Raw genomic sequence first — 16,913 nt, 5'->3', positions numbered from 1 at the left:
AGAGGAGAAAATATGACTTCTCCAAAATAATTGAAATATTGGAGGAAAAATATTAAAATCAAATATTTGATTTTATTCGGATGTTATTTGCAATTTTAATTGCATTAGAAAAATTGCACGTTTTCAAAACTGCATTTTTGGGCCAAGAAAATGTTCATCTCGTTCTAATTATTTTAATTAGATGGTGAAATTTTGTTTTGGCATTTTTTGATTTTTATTTATTTTTCTATGATTTTTTTAGGTTCGGCGAAATTATTTAAAAAAAACGCGCGAGCGCCGACTGGGCCGAAGACCAGCCGACGGCCCAGCCCATCGCCCGAGCCGTCCCCGACCTGGAGACCCGTCGCCGCCCGAGTCCTACTCGAGGACGACGCCGCCGCCGCCTTCGCCCCCTTCCCCACGGCACCCCCCTCTTTAAGTACCCCAGCCCCGCCGCCCTCTCCTCACCCCGTCCCGACCCCGCCCCGCACCCGACGCCGCCCGGAGGAGCTGCGCCGGAGCCGCCCATCGCCGCCGCCTCGGGAAGCCCCGAACGCCGCCGCCCCGTCGCCCCCTCGTCGCCCCTCGCCGACCCCGAGGACGCCCGAGCCCCGCCGCACCTCGCCGCACCCGAAGACCCTGCCGGAGCCTCGTCCCGCCCGCCGGAATACCTCGCCGGAGGTATAGCCGAGCCGCGACCGCCGTGCCGGTTTAAAAAAAAACCGTTCGGTTTATTTATTTATTTCGAAACCCTAGATTTTTCTTAAATAGATCGGTTTATTTTTTTCGGTTTAGTTAGTTAGTGAACGTTCACCGATCCGTTCGTTTTAACGAACGTGTTCGTCGGCTTGTCGCAGTTAACGAACATTCATTCATTTAACTGTTCGTCAGTCTTATTTTTCGTCGAATTTTCCGCGATTTTCCCAGATCGCGATTTCTGATCAGTTTTTCGTTTTAGTTTATCTTTTCGCTCGTTTATCGGAATCAGGCGATTCAAGCACCTAGAGTTTCGTCTCGAAATTATCTTTCCGTTAATCTATTCAAACAAGTTTTTGCTACTGTAAAATTTGACTTAGATCCAGATTAGTAAACGAAGCTTGTTTCTTTCGCCGTTTGACTTTCGTTGCTTCGTTTGATTCGATTCTTTTTGCAAACCGGAGTTCTTAAGTTGAACTTTCTGGTTAGATCTTTATTTGAGTTTTACCTGTGCATTAGATGAGTGCTTATTGTTTGCTTGTTTGTTTGCGATAGAGTACCCGGAGTACGCCGCTTGCTACTTCGAATCTCTAGGCTTCACGAATCATCAGCAAGGCAAGTAACACTTTGATGATACTTCTTTTACTACCCAATTTTATTGCATTAGACAAATCCTCAAACATTGCATGATTAGGATCTAATTAAATTGTGGGTATTGGGAAGTAGTTGAGGTAGTACCTATTACCTGTTTATTATCAAACCTTTGGGAGTTACTTCTACGTTTGCTTATATTGCTATGCTATGCTAGTAGACGTGGATTGGGTTTGAGTGTTACCATGACAGATGTGAGATTGTTAATTAATGGTTAACCTTAAGGTGGCAACGAAAACTCACATCTGGGTGGATTGAGGTACCTGGGTATTCCAGGATTGCCTGTTTTTCTTTTGGACCGCCACCCAGGTTCAAAGGGATCATGAGATTATTCATGCTAGAAACTTCCGTGTGCAGCCACAAGCTATTATGGGCTCTAGCATAGTTGACTAAGTTGTGTGAACTCTTACAGTGGTAGACTAGCAGATGTAGGGGAAAGTAGGTGTAACGGTCTACCCATTCGTAAGGTGCAAACACTTCGGAATGACTGTGTCTCGGTCATCCGTTTCTCAAACATCATGTAGTGCGAGAATCAAGCGGAGGCGATCGAGTCTTGTGGGGAAAAGTGCACAAACCTCTGCAGAGTGTATAAACTAATCATGGTTAGCCGTGTCCCCGGTTATGGACATCTTGAGTATCTAGTACTTGGATTATCATGTGAATCTCATCATGTTACTTTAATTAATTTTGTTGGGTTAATGATGATACTTAATTGGGATTGAGAATGCTGTCAACCATTCTCAATGTTTAACAACCACCATGATAGTTAAATAAGATTTATTCCTTTGCATTAGGGAAAATTGGCTTTTCGCAAAACTGTAACCATAGAGCCTTCTACCAGCCATATATGCATGTAGTATAGCATTATTATGTTCATTACTCTCTATGTGTTACATTGCCAGCATATTCCATGTGCTGGCCCATTTTCGGGCTGCAACGTTTTATGTTGCAGACTTTTCAGACGACGAGTAAGGTGCCTTAGGTCGTGGTCTTATACTCAGTGATGCCGTTGGAGTTGATGGACTCACTCATCTTCCAAGTCTTCCGCTGTTATCGTATTAGCTGGCCTTAAGCCATATTTGTCGTACTTATTTCTCTCTTGAGATACTCGATGTAATAAGTGTGTGATTGCTACTCTGTTATAAATCCTCCATTTGTATTGTGCGTGTCAGCATTACTGATCCAGGGATGACACTGGTGCACAGCAGCACAGACTGTTTGAGGTCTGGTCGCTACAAAGGTGGTATCAGAGCACACGCTGACTGTAGGACACGACCACTAAGCTTAAACCCTAGAACCCTACTCTCTTCTCATTTCTGACTCCTCTCCACTTTCTACTCTTTTAGGAATGGCGGATGCAAGGAACAAGTTCATGCAACCGGATGAAGATACACCTTTTGGACGACACTTGAAGGAAGTCACTAAGTACCTGAACATCGGAATACCAAGCTTCACAGGGACTTAGAAAGCAACACTACCAGAAGAGGAGCGCTGGAAGATTCAAGTTCAAGTTCCAGGAAGGACGTTTACGCCAGTCACTGAGCCTATAGAGTTTTCCTTTGATGCACCAACCTAGAGTTTAGGGAAGAGCATGGCAGCCCACATCTCTATGGGACGCATTGGAGAAGTCTACCACAGGGAGCTTAAGGATACTATTTATCAGATTTGTGGACGCCGAGATGAGCAATGGGAGATGATCAGCACCAAGAAGGATGGATCAATTGCAGGTTTCATCCAGGAGCAAAATCAACACATTCGTCGCCAGGAGAACCAGATGTGCGCAGACATGATAGATCTGAAGAAGGCATTGACCAAGATCACTGAGTTGGAGGAAGAACTCAAGTCTACGCGCGATGGATATGAGGAGGAGATCGCCACGTTGTTGGAGAAGAATGACGACCTGATAAAGAAGATCAGAGTATTCATGGGAGACCCAGCACCAGGAGGAGAAGATGACGATTCTACTTGCTCGGATAACTACATCATCATCGACGACACCGACTCGGACCCCAGTGAAGAAGATTTTGTTGATGAAGCTGGAGCAGATATCATGGAGTCTTCGACCGATCAAAATTTCTAGTAGCCCACCATATCAGTAGTAGTATTTCCCCCATGTATATAGTATAGTCCGAGCACTTTGTAACGACAGTTAGATCGATTGTATGCCTTGTTTGATTGAGTGATATTATTTGTGTTTGTCTCATGTGCATATGGGTAGTGTTTTCCCTCTAGAACTCATTCTATTCTAAATTCTCATCTTTTCTAAACCTATCAGATGCCTCCGAGACGCGACACCGGATTTGTTTTCCCACCGGAGATCACTCAGTTGATTCAGCAGCAGAATGCCCTGATGCAAGTATTAGTACAGAGCCAAGGCAACAACAACAACAACAACAACAACCCACCACCACCTGTTGATCACTTAGCCCGTTTCTTGAGGCTGAATCCCCTTGATATGTATGAATGGGATTTGTGGATAAGTTTAAGCTGCCCACCAAAGTTCTCAGAACACCTATGTTAGTAACCTCGCCAGGAGCGGAGTATATGGAAAGCCAAGGATATTTTCAGATGCCATTGGCCATAGGTAGGCATGTTTTCCCCTCAGACCTAATAGTTTTGGAGTCGCAAGGATTGGACGTAATATTGGGTATGGATTGGCTATCGATGTATGGGGGAAACATCTATTGCGCCAGTAAGACGATTTTGCTACCACCCCAGAAGGAAGAAGGATTAAGTATGTATCCCGGCATATGCCGAAGAGGACTCAGATGAATTCCTTATCAGGAGTTGTACAGGAGGAAGTACCAGTGGTGAAGGATTACCCGGATGTATTTCCAGAAGAATTGCCAGGCATGCCACCAGATAGAGACATAGAGTTTTTGATTGAACTTTTGCCAGGCACAGGGCCGATATCTAAGAGACCATACAGGATGCCCGCAAAGGATTTGGAGGAAATTAAGAAGCAGATTAAGGAGTTACTGGATAAAGGCTATATTCACCCAAGTTCGTCACCTTGGGGATCACCCGTACGTCTAGTGGAGAAGAAAGATGGATCGTTGAGGATGGTTGTTGATTATCGAGGATTGAATGAAGTGACCATAAAAAATAAGTACCCGCTACCGATGATCAATGATTTGTTTGACCGATTACAAGGAGGTAAGGTATTTTCCATGATCGATCTACGATCAGGATACCATCAGTTGAAGATTCGAGAGCAGGATATACCTAAGACGGCTTTTACCACCAGGTATGGGCTATATGAGTATACCGTTATGTCACTTGGTCTGACTAACGCACCTGCCTATTTCATGAACCTGATGAACAAAGTGTTTATGGAGTTTCTGGATAAGTTCGTCGTAGTGTTCATTGATGACATTTTGGTCTACTCCAAGAACGAAGAGGAGCATAAGGAGCATTTGCGTCTGGTACTTGAGAAGCTCAGAGAACATCAGTTATACGCCAAGTTGAGCAAATGTGAGTTTTGGTTGAAGGAAGTTGGATTCCTCGGACATGTTATATCCGGAGAAGGAATAGCAGTAGACCCCACCAAAGTTGACACAGTAATAAACTGGGAATCACCCGCATCAGTTGGAGAAATCCGGAGTTTTCTTGGACTTGCATGATACTACTGGAGGTTCATTGAGAATTTCTCGAGGATTGCTAATCCCATGATAGAGCTGTTAAAGAAGGACACCAAGTTCAATTGGACTAAGGAATGTGAAGCTAGTTTCCAAGAGTTCAAGAAACGTTTGGTTACATCACCAGTGTTGATTCTGCCAGATCAACGCAAGGATTATGAAGTATATTTCGACGCTTCATGTCGAGGACTTGGAGCAGTGTTAATGCAAGAGGGAAGAGTTGTTTCATATGCTTCACGACAACTTAAACCCCATGAGAAGAATTATGCCACCCATGATTTGGAGTTAGCAGCCGTAGTACATGCGTTGAAGACATGGAGACATTTTCTCATCGGAAACCACTATGAGGTGTACATGGATCACAAGAGTTTGAAGTACATTTTCACGCAGAAGGAGTTGAATCTTAGGCAAAGGAGATGGTTGGAGCTCATTAAGGATTATGATATGAGATTGCTTATCACCCCGGGAAGGCTAACGTAGTAGCAAATGCGTTGAGCCGCAAGAGCCATGTCAACACACTCATGACTAGAGAGTTACCGAAATTATTAGCCAAGGATCTTCGTGAGCTATGTTTGGAGATAGTTCCAAGAGGCTATTTAGAAACATTGGAGATTTAGTCTACCCTGATGGAAAAGATCAGAGAAGCTCAGAAGACAGACAAGGAAATTGACGAGATAAAGAAAAGGATGAGTAAAGGAAAAGCCAAGGGTTTTCGTGAGGATGAGCATGATACCTTATGGTTTGAGGACCGCGTTTATGTTCCCAATGATCCGGAGATCAGGAAGTTGCTCTTGCAAGAGGCCCATGATTCACCGTATTTGATTCACCCAGGAAATACCAAGATGTATTTGGATTTGAAGGATACTTTCTGGTGGACCGGAATGAAGAAGGATATTGCAGAGTATGTAGCAGTTTGTGATGTATGTCAGAGAGTGAAGGCAGAGCATCAGAAGCCAGCAGGATTGCTACAGCCATTGCCGATACCCGAATGGAAATGGGATAAACTAGGCATGGATTTTATCACGGGATTGCCCAGGACTCGTTCAGGCTATGACTCGATATGGGTTGTAGTCGATCGTTTGACGAAAGTAGTTCATTTCATCCCAGTGAAGACCACTTACACTAGTGCTAAGTTGGCAAAGATATACATGACTAGGATCGAATGTCTGCATGGAGTTCCGAGGACCATTGTATCAGGTAGAGGAACCCAGTTTACTTCAAAGTTTTGGAATCAGTTACATGAAACTTTGGGTACCAGGCTAGAGTTCAATACAGCCTTTCACCACAGACAAACTGACAAACCGAGAGAGTCAATCAGATTTTGGAAGATATGCTGAGAGCTTGTGCGCTAGATTATGGATCTAGTTGGGACGACAATTTGCCGTATGCAGAGTTTTCTTAAACAACAGTTATCAAACCAGTTTGAAGATGGCCCCTTTCGAAGCTTTGTACGGAAGGAGGTGTAGAACACCCTTGTTGTGGAACGAAATTGGAGACCGCCAGTTGTTTGGACCAGATTTGATTGAAGAGTCTGAACAGAAAGTGAAGTTGATTCGCGATAGGCTCAAGGTAGCCCAATCCAGGCAGAAGAGTTATGTGGATTCTAAACACAAGGAGACAGTTCACAAAGTCGGAGACAGAGTTTATCTTAGAGTATCACCACTTCGAGGAGTTAAGCGCTTTGGAGTTAAAGGAAAGTCAGCGCCACGTTTTGTAGGACCATACAAAATTTTGGAGCGTATGGGAGAAGTTGCTTACAAGCTGGAATTGCCTGAAGGATTGTCAGGAGTTCATGATGTATTTCACGTTTCCCAGTTGAAGAAGTGCCACGCAGGGATGGCTGAGATACCACTGAGAGATACGGTGCCATTGGAAGCGATTCAGTTGGAAAGTGACTTATGTCAGCCGAGTCACCCGCAGCAAGGTTATCAAGTTTTGCAAAGTTCAGTGGAGTCACCATACCGAGGACGAAGCCACCTGGGAGCGAGAGGAAGATCTACGGAAGGACCACTCTCACCTATTTTCTAGCCAACCCGAATCTCGAGGGCGAGATTCATCTTAAGGGGGTAGGTTTGTAACATCCCAAATTTTCAATTTGGAAAGTTATACATTAGATCATCATTGCATAGCATATTTTGTTGCATTTTGGAAAATCCTCGAAAATCCTAAGCAACTCAAGGACCCTCGGAGAGAGTTGGGGATTTTTCGCGGTTTTCATATTTGATTTTTTATCAAATAATGAAACGAGGATTTTTGGTTTAATTTATTTTTCTCTCTGAAAAATATTTCGTATTAAAATAAATGAGAGGAGAAAATATGACTTCTCCAAAATAATTGAAATATTGGAGGAAAAATATTAAAATCAAATATTTGATTTTATTCGGATTTTACTTGCAATTTTAATCGCATTAGAAAAATTGCACATTTTCAAAACTACATTTTTGGGCCAAGAAAATGTTCATCTCGTTCTAATTATTTTAATTAGACGACGAAAATTTGTTTTGGCATTTTCGGATTTTTATTTATTTTTCTACGATTTTTTTTAGGTTCGGCGAAATTATTTAAAAAAAAACGACCCGCCGCCGCCCGAGTCCTACTCGAGGACGACGCCGCCGCCGCCTTCGCCCCCTTCCCCACGGCACCCCCCTCTTTAAGTACCCCAGCTCCGCGCCCTCTCCTCACCCCGTCCCGACCCCGCCCCGCACCCGACGCCGCCCGGAGGTGCCGCGCCGGAGCCGCCGCCTCGGGATGCCCCGAACGCCGCCGCCCCGTCGCCCCCTCGTCGCCCCCGACGACGCCCGAGCCCCGCCGCACCTCGCCGCATCCGAAGACCCCGCCGGAGCCCCGTCCCGCCCGCCGGAATACCTCGCCGGAGGTATAGCCGAGCTGCCGCCGTGCCGGTTTTTAAAAAAAACCATTCGGTTTATTTATTTTTTTCGAAACCCTAGATTTATTTTTTAAATAGATCGGTTTATTTTTTCGGTTTAGTTAGTTAGTGAACGTTCACCGATCCGTTCGTTTTAACGAACGTGTTCTTCGGTTTGTCGCATTTAACGAACGTCCGTTCATTTAACTGTTCGTCAGTCTTATTTTTCGTCGGATTTTCCGCGATTTTCCCAGATCGCGATTTCTGGTCTGTTTTTCATTTTAGTTTATCTTTTCGCTCGTTTATCGGAATCAGGCGATTCAAGCGCCTAGAGTTTCATCTCGAAATTCTCTTTCCGTTTAACCTATTCAAACAAGTTTCTTTCGTCGTTTGACTTTCGTTGCTTCGTTTGATTCGATTCTTTTTGCAAACCGGAGTTTTAAGTTGAACTTTCTGGTTAGATCTTTATTTGAGTTTTAACTGTGCATTAAATGAGTGCTTATTGTTTGCTTGTTTGTTTGCGATAGAGTACCCGGAGTGCGCCGCTTGCTACTTCGAATCTCTAGGTTTCATGGATCATCAGCAAGGCAAGTAACACTTTGATCATACTTCTTTTACTACCCAGTTTTATTGCATTAGACAAATCCTCAAACATTGCATGATTAGGCTCTAATTAAATTGTGGGTATTGGGAAGTAGTTGAGGTAGTACCTATTACCTGTTTATTATCAAACCTTTGGGAGTTACTTCTACGTTTGCTTATATTGCTATGCTATGCTAGTAGACGTGGATTGGGTTTGAGTGTTACCATGACAGATGTGAGATTGTTAATTAATGGTTAACGTTAAGGTGGCAACTAAAACTCACATCTGGGTGGATTGAGGTACCTGGGTATTCCAGGATTGCCTGTTTTTCTTTTGGACCGCCACCCAGGTTCAAAGGGATCATGAGATTATTCATGCTAGAAACTTCCGTGTGCAGCCACAAGCTATTATGGGCTCTAGCATAGTTGACTAAGTTGTGTGAACTCTTACAGTGGTAGACTAGCAGATGTAGGGGAAAGTAGGTGTAACGGTCTACCCATTCGTAAGGTGCAAACACTTCTGAAAGACTGTGTCTCGGTCATCCGTTTCTCAAACATCATGTAGTGCGAGAATCAAGCGGAGGCGATCGAGTCTTGTGGGGAAAAGTGCACAAACCTCTGCAGAGTGTATAAACTAATCATGGTTAGCCATGTCCCCGATTATGGACATCTTGAGTATCTAGTACTTGGATTATCATGTGAATCTCATCATGTTACTTTAATTAATTTTGTTGGGTTAATGATGATACTTAATTGAGATTGACAATGCTGTCAACCATTCTCAATGTTTAACAACCACCATGATAGTTAAATAAGATTTATTCCTGTGCAGCAGGGAAAAATTGGCTTTTCGCAAAACTGTAACCATAGAGCCTTCTACCAGCCATATATGCATGTAGTATAGCATTATTATGTTCATTACTCTCTATGTGTTACATTGCCAGCATATTCCATGTGCTGACCCGTTTTCGGGCTGCAACATTTTTTGTTGCAGACTTTTCAGACGACGAGTAAGGTGCCTTAGGTCGTGGTCTTATACTCAGTGATGCCGTTGGAGTTGATGGACTCACTCATCTTCCAAGTCTTCCGCTGTTATCGTATTAGATGGCCTTAAGCCATATTTGTCATAATTATTTCTCTCTTGAGATACTCGATGTAATAAGTGTGTGATTGCTACTCTGTTATAAATCCTCCGTTTGTACTGTGCGTGTCAGCATTACTGATCCAGGGATGACACTGGTGCACAGCAGCACAGACTGTTTGAAGTCTGGTCGCTACAATAAGATTGCATCAAAGCATCATATTCAGTCTCATCATTATCAAGATTCATATTGCAAAACAAGGATTTAAAGGAGACACATCAATAACTTTTAGATCTTCATCTTTATTTCATATAAATTTGAAGAACACGCTTTCATAAAGCAATCTTTCTTAGCACGCATCCTAGCGAGTCTTTCTTTGCACTCATTAATGGAAATTCTCATGGCTTTGAGAGACTCATTGATATCATACTTAGGAGGAATAGATCTAAGTTTTAAAGAATCCACATCAAGAGAAATTCTATCAATGTTCCTAGCCAATTCATCAACTTTAAGCAATTTGTCTTCAAGCAAAGCATTGAAATTCTTTTGCGAATTCATAAACTCTTTAACACTAGTCTCAAATTCAGAGGGAATCTTATTAAAATTTCCATAAGAGTTGTTGTAGGAATTGTTGGGGAACGTAGTAATTTCAAAAAAATTCCAACGCACATGGAAGATCATGGTGATGCATCGGAACGAGAGGGGAGAGTGTTGTCCATGTACCCTCGTAGACCGAAAGCGGAAGCGTTAACACAACGCGGTTGATATAGTCGTACGTCTTCACGATCCGACCGATCAAGTACCGAACGCACGGCACCTCCGAGTTCAGCACACGTTCAGCTCGATGACGTCCCTCGAACTCCGATCCAGCCGAGTGTTGAGGGGGATTTTCGTCAGCACGACGGCGTGGTGACGATGATGATGTTCTACCGACGCAGGGCTTCACCTAAGCTCCGCAACGATATTATCGAGGTGTAATCTGGTGGAGGGGGGCACCGCACACGGCTAAAATATCGTATATCAATTGTGTGTTCAGAGGTGCCCCCCTGCCCCCGTATATAAAGGAGCAAGGGGGAGGCCGGCCGGCCCTTGGGGCGCGCCAAGGAGGGGGGGGGAGTCCTCCTCCTAGTAGGAGTAGGACTCCCCTTTCCTAGTCCAACTAGGAAGAGAGAAGGGGGAAGGAAAGAGAGGGAGAGGGAGAGGGAAAGAGGGGCCACGCCCCCCTCCCCTAGTCCAATTCGGACTCCCCGTGGGAGGGGGCGCGCCACCTCCTGGGCTGCTGCCCTCTCTCTCCCCTCAGGCCCACTAAGGCCCAACACTTCCCCGGGGCGTTCCGGTAACCCCTCCGGCACTCCGGTTTTATCCGAAACTTCTCCGGAACACTTCTGGTGTCCGAATATAGTCGTCCAATATATCAATCTTTATGTCTCGACCATTTCGAGACTCCTCGTCATGTCCGTGATCAAATCCGGAACTCCGAACAACCTTTGGTACATCAAAACATATAAACTCATAATAAAACTGTCATCGTAGCTTTAAGCGTGCGGACCCTACGGGTTCGAGAACTATGTAGACATGACCGAGACACCTCTCCGGTCAATAACCAATAGCGGAACCTAGATGCTCATATTGGTTCCCACATATTCTACGAAGATCTTTATCGGTCAGACCGCATAACAACATACGTTGTTCCCTTTGTCATCGGTATGTTACTTGTCCGAGATTCGATCGTCGGTATCTCAATACCTAGTTCAATCTCGTTACTAGCAAGTCTCTTTACTCGTTCCGTAATACATCATCCCGCAACTAACTCATTAGTTACAATGCTTGCAAGGCTTATAGTGATGTGCATTACCGAGTGGGCCCAGAGATACCTCTCCAACAATCGGAGTGACAAATCCTAATCTTGAAATACGCCAACCCAACAAGTACCTTTGGAGACACCTGTAGAGCACCTTTATAATCACCCAGTTACGTTGTGACGTTTGGTAGCACACAAAGTGTTCCTCCGGTAAACGGGAGTTGCATAATCTCATAGTCATAGGAACATGTATAAGTCATGAAGAAAGCAATAGCAACATACTAAACGATCGAGTGCTAAGCTAACGGAATGGGTCAAGTCAATCACGTCATTCTCCTAATGAGGTGATCCCATTAATCAAATGACAACTCATGTCTATGGCTAGGAAACATAACCATCTTTGATTAACGAGCTAGTCAAGTAGAGGCATACTAGTGACACTCTGTTTGTCTATGTATTCACACATGTATTATGTTTCCGGTTAATACAATTCTAGCATGAATAATAAACATTCATCATGATATAAGGAAATAAATAATACTTTATTATTGCCTCTAGGGCATATTTCCTTCAGTCTCCCACTTGCAGTAGAGTGAATAATCTAGATTACACAGTAATGATTCTTACACCCATGGAGTCTTGGTGCTGATTATGTTTTGCTCGTGGAAGAGGCTTAGTCAACGGGTCTGCAACATTCAGATCCGTATGTATCTTGCAAATTTCTATGTCTCCCACCTGGACTAAATCCCGGATGGAATTGAAGCGTCTTTTGATGTGCTTGGTTCTCTTGTGAAATTTGGATTCCTTTGCTATGGCAATTGCACCAGTATTGTCACAAAAGATTTTCATTGGTCCCGATGCACTAGGTATGACACCTAGATCGGATATGAACTCCTTCATCCAGACTCCTTCATTTGCTGCTTCCGAAGCAGCTATGTACTTCGCTTCACACGTAGATCCCGCCACGACACTTTGCTTAGAACTGCACCAACTGACAGCTCCACCGTTCAATGTAAATACGTATCCGGTTTGCGATTTAGAATCGTCCGGATTAGTGTCAAAGCTTGCATCAACGTAACCATTTACGATGAGCTCTTTGTCTCCTCCATAAACGAGAAACATATCCTTAGTCCTTTTCAGGTATTTCAGGATGTTCTTGACCATTGTCCAGTGATCCACTCCTGGATTACTTTGGTACCTCCCTGCTAAACTTATAGCAAGGCACACATCAGGTCTGGTACACAGCATTGCATACATGATAGAGCCTATGGTTGAAGCATAGGGAACATCTTTCATCGTCTCTCTATCTTCCTTAGTGGTCGGGCATTGAGTCTTACTCAATCTCACACCTTGTAGTATAGGCAAGAATCCTTTCTTTGCTTGATCCATTTTGAACTTCTTCAAAACTTTGTCAAGGTATGTGCTTTGTGAAAGTCCAATTAAGCGTCTTGATCTATCTCTATAGATCTTAATGCCTAATATATATGCAGCTTCACCGAGGTCTTTCATTGAAAAACTCTTATTCAAGTATCCCTTTATGCTATCCAGAAATTCTATATCATTTCCAATCAGCAATATGTCATCCACATATAATATCAGAAATGCTACTGAGCTCCCACTCACTTTCTTGTAAATAAAGGCTTCTCCAAAAGTTTGTATAAAACCAAATGCTTTGATCACACTATCAAAGCGTTTATTCCAACTCCGAGAGGCTTGCACCAGTCCATAAATGGATCGCTGGAGCTTGCACACTTTGTTAGCTCCCTTTGGATCGACAAAACCTTCCGGTTGAATCATATACAACTCTTCTTCCAGAAATCCATTCAGGAATGCAGTTTTGACATCCATTTGCCAAATTTCATAATCATAAAATGCGGCAATTGCTAACATTATTCGGACAGACTTAAGCATCGCTACAGGTGAGAAGGTCTCATCGTAGTCAATCCCTTGAACTTGTCGAAAACCTTTCGAAACAAGTCGAGCTTTATAGACAGTAACATTACCGTCAGCGTCAGTCTTCTTCTTGAAGATCCATTTATTTTCAATGGCTTGCCGATCATCGGGCAAGTCAACCAAAGTTCATACTTTGTTCTCATACATGGATCCCATCTCGGATTTCATGGCCTCAAGCCATTTTGCGGAATCTGGGCTCACCATCGCTTCTTCATAGTTCGTAGGTTCGTCATGGTCTAGTAACATAACCTCCAGAATAGGATTACCGTACTAGTCTGGTGCGGATCTTAATCTAGTTGACCTATGAGGTTCAGTAATAACTTGATCTGAAGTTTCATGATCATTATCATTAACTTCCCCACTAATTGGTGTAGGTGTCGCAAAAACTGGTTTCTGTGATGATCTACTTTCCAATAAGGGAGCAGGTACAGTTACCTCATCAAGTTCTACTTTCCTCCTACTCACTTCTTTCGAGAGAAACTCCTTCTCTAGAAAGGATCCATTCTTAGCAACGAACATCTTGCCTTCGGATCTGTGATAGAAGGTGTACCCAACAGTCTGCATTGGGTATCCTATGAAGACACATTTCTCCGATTTAGGTTCGAGCTTGTCAGGTTGAAGTTTCTTCACATAAGCATCGCAACCCCAAACTTTAAGATACGACAACTTTGGTTTCTTGACAAACCATAGTTCATAAGGTGTCGTTTCAACGGATTTTGATGGTGCCCTATTTAGAGTGAATGCAGCCGTCTCTAAAGCATAACCCCAAAACGATAGCGGTAAATCAGTAAGAGACATCATAGATCGCACCATATCTAGTAAAGTACGATTACGACGTTCGGACACACCATTACGCTGTGGTGTTCCGGGTGGCGTGAGTTGCGAAACTATTCCGCATTGTTTCAAATAAAGACCAAACTCATAACTCAAATATTCTCCTCCATGATCAGATCGTAGAAATTTTATTTTCTTGTTACGATGATTTTCAACTTCACTCTGAAATTCTTTGAACTTTTCAAATGTTTCAGACTTATGTTTCATTAAGTAGATATACCCATATCTGCTCAAATCATCTGTGAAGGTGAGAAAATAACGATATCCGCCACGAGCCTCAATATTCATCGGACCACATACATCTGTATGTATGATTTCCAATAAATCTGTTGCTCTCTCCATAGTTCCAAAGAACGGTGTTTTAGTCATCTTGCCCATGAGGCACGGTTCACAAGTATCAAGTGATTCATAATCAAGTGATTCCAAAAGTCCATCAGTATGGAGTTTCTTCATGCGCTTTACACCTATATGACCTAAACGGCAGTGCCACAAATAAGTTGCACTGTCATTATCAACTCTGCATCTTTTGGCTTCGACATTATGAATATGTGTGTCACTACTATCGAGATTCATCAAAAATAGACCACTCTTCAAGGGTGCATGACCATAAAAGATGTTATTCATATAAATAGAACAACCATTATTCTCTGATTTAAATGAATAACTGTCTCGCATCAAACAAGATCCAGATATAATGTCCATGCTTAACGCTGGCACCAAATAACAATTATTCTAGTCTAATACTAATCCCGAAGGTAGATGTAGAGGTAGCGTGCCGACCGCGATCACATCGACTTTGGAACCATTTCCCACGCGCATCGTCACCTCGTCCTTAGCCAATATTCGCTTAATCCGTAGCCCCTGATTCGAGTTGCAAATATTAGCAACAGAATCAGTATCAAATACCCAGGTGCTACTGCGAGCATTAGTAAGGTACACATCAATAACATGTATATCACATATACCTTTGTTAACCTTGCCATCCTTCTTATCCGCCAAATACTTGGGGCAGTTCCGCTTCCAGTGACCAGTCTGCTTGCAGTAGAAGCACCCAATTTCAGGCTTAGGTCCAGACTTGGGTTTCTTCTCCTGAACAGCAACTTGCTTGCTGTTCTTCTTGAAGTTCCCCGTCTTCTTCCCTTTGCCCTTTTTCTTGAAACTAGTGGTTTTACTGACCATCAACACTTGATGCTCCTTTTTGATTTCTACCTCCGCTGCCTTTAGCATTGCGAAGAGCTCGGGAATTGTCTTATTCATCCCTTGCATGTTATAGTTCATCACGAAGCTCTTGTAGCTTGGTGGCAGTGATTGAAGAATTCTGTCAATGACGCTATCATCCGGAAGATTAACTCCCAGTTGAATCAAGTGATTATTATACCCAGACATTTTGAGTATATGCTCACTGACAGAACTATTCTCTTCCATCTTGCAGCTGTAGAACTTATTGGAGACTTCATATCTCTCAATCCGGGCATTTTCTTGAAATATTAACTTCAACTCCTGGAACATCTCATATGCTCCATGACGTTCGAAACGTCGTTCAAGACCATGTTCTAAGCTGTAAAGCATGGCACACTGAACTATCAAGTAGTCATCAGCTTTGCTCTGCCAGACGTTCATAACTTCTGGTGTTGCTCTTGTAGGAGGCCTGGCACCTAGCGGTGCTTCCAGGACGTAATTCTTCTGTGCAGCAATGAGGATAATCCTCAAGTTACGGACCCAGTCCGTGTAATTGCTACCATCATCTTTCAACTTTGCTTTCTCAAGGAACGCATTAAAATTCAACGGAACAACAACACGGGCCATTTATCTGCAATTAACATAGACAAGCAAGATACTATCAGGTACTAAGTTCATGATAAATTTAAGTTCAATTAATCATATTACTTAAGAACTCCCACTTAGATAGACATCCCTCTAATCCTCTAAGTGATTACGTGATCCAAATCAACTAAAGCATGTCCGATCATCACGTGAGATGGAGCAGTTTCAATGGTGAACATCACTATGTTGATCATATCTACTATATGATTCATGCTCGACCTTTCGGTCTCCGTGTTCCGAGGCCATATCTGCATATGCTAGGCTCGTCAAGTTTAACCTAAGTATTCCGCGTGTGCAACTGTTTTGCACCCGTTGTATTTGAACGTAGAGCCTATCACACCCGATCATCACGTGGTGTCTCAGCACGAAGAACTTTCGCAACGGTGCATACTCAGGGAGAAAACTTTTATCTTGAAATTTTAGTGAGAGATCATCTTATAATGCTACCGTCAATCAAAGTAAGATAAGATGCATAAAAGATTAACATCACATGCAATCAATATAAGTGATATGATATGGCCATCATCATCTTGTGCTTGTGATCTCCATCTCCGAAGCACCATCATGATCACCATCGTCACCGGCACGACACCTTGATCTCCATTGTAGTATCGTTGTCGTCTCGCCAACTTATTGCTTTTACGACTATCACTACCGCTTAGTGATAAAGTAAAACAATTACATGGCGATTGCATTGCATACAATAAAGCGACAACCATATGGCTCCTGCCAGTTGCCGATAACTCGGTTACAAAACATGATCATATCATACAATAAAATATAGCATCATGTCTTGACCATATCACATCACAACATGCCCTACAAAAACAAGTTAGACGTCCTCTACTTTGTTGTTTGCAAGTTTTATGTGGCTGCTACGGGCTTAGCAAGAACCGTTCTTACCTACGCATCAAAACCACAACGATAGTTTGTCAAGTTGGTGTTGTTTTAACCTTCGCAAGGACCGGGCGTAGCCACACTCGGTTCAACTAAAGTGAGAGAGACAG

This window comes from Aegilops tauschii, chromosome 1 (assembly GCF_002575655.3).
Source record: "Aegilops tauschii subsp. strangulata cultivar AL8/78 chromosome 1, Aet v6.0, whole genome shotgun sequence".
Classification (NCBI taxonomy): Eukaryota; Viridiplantae; Streptophyta; class Magnoliopsida; order Poales; family Poaceae; genus Aegilops; species Aegilops tauschii.
The sequence above is the reverse complement of the archived record's forward strand: the minus strand, read 5'-3'. Positions refer to the sequence as shown.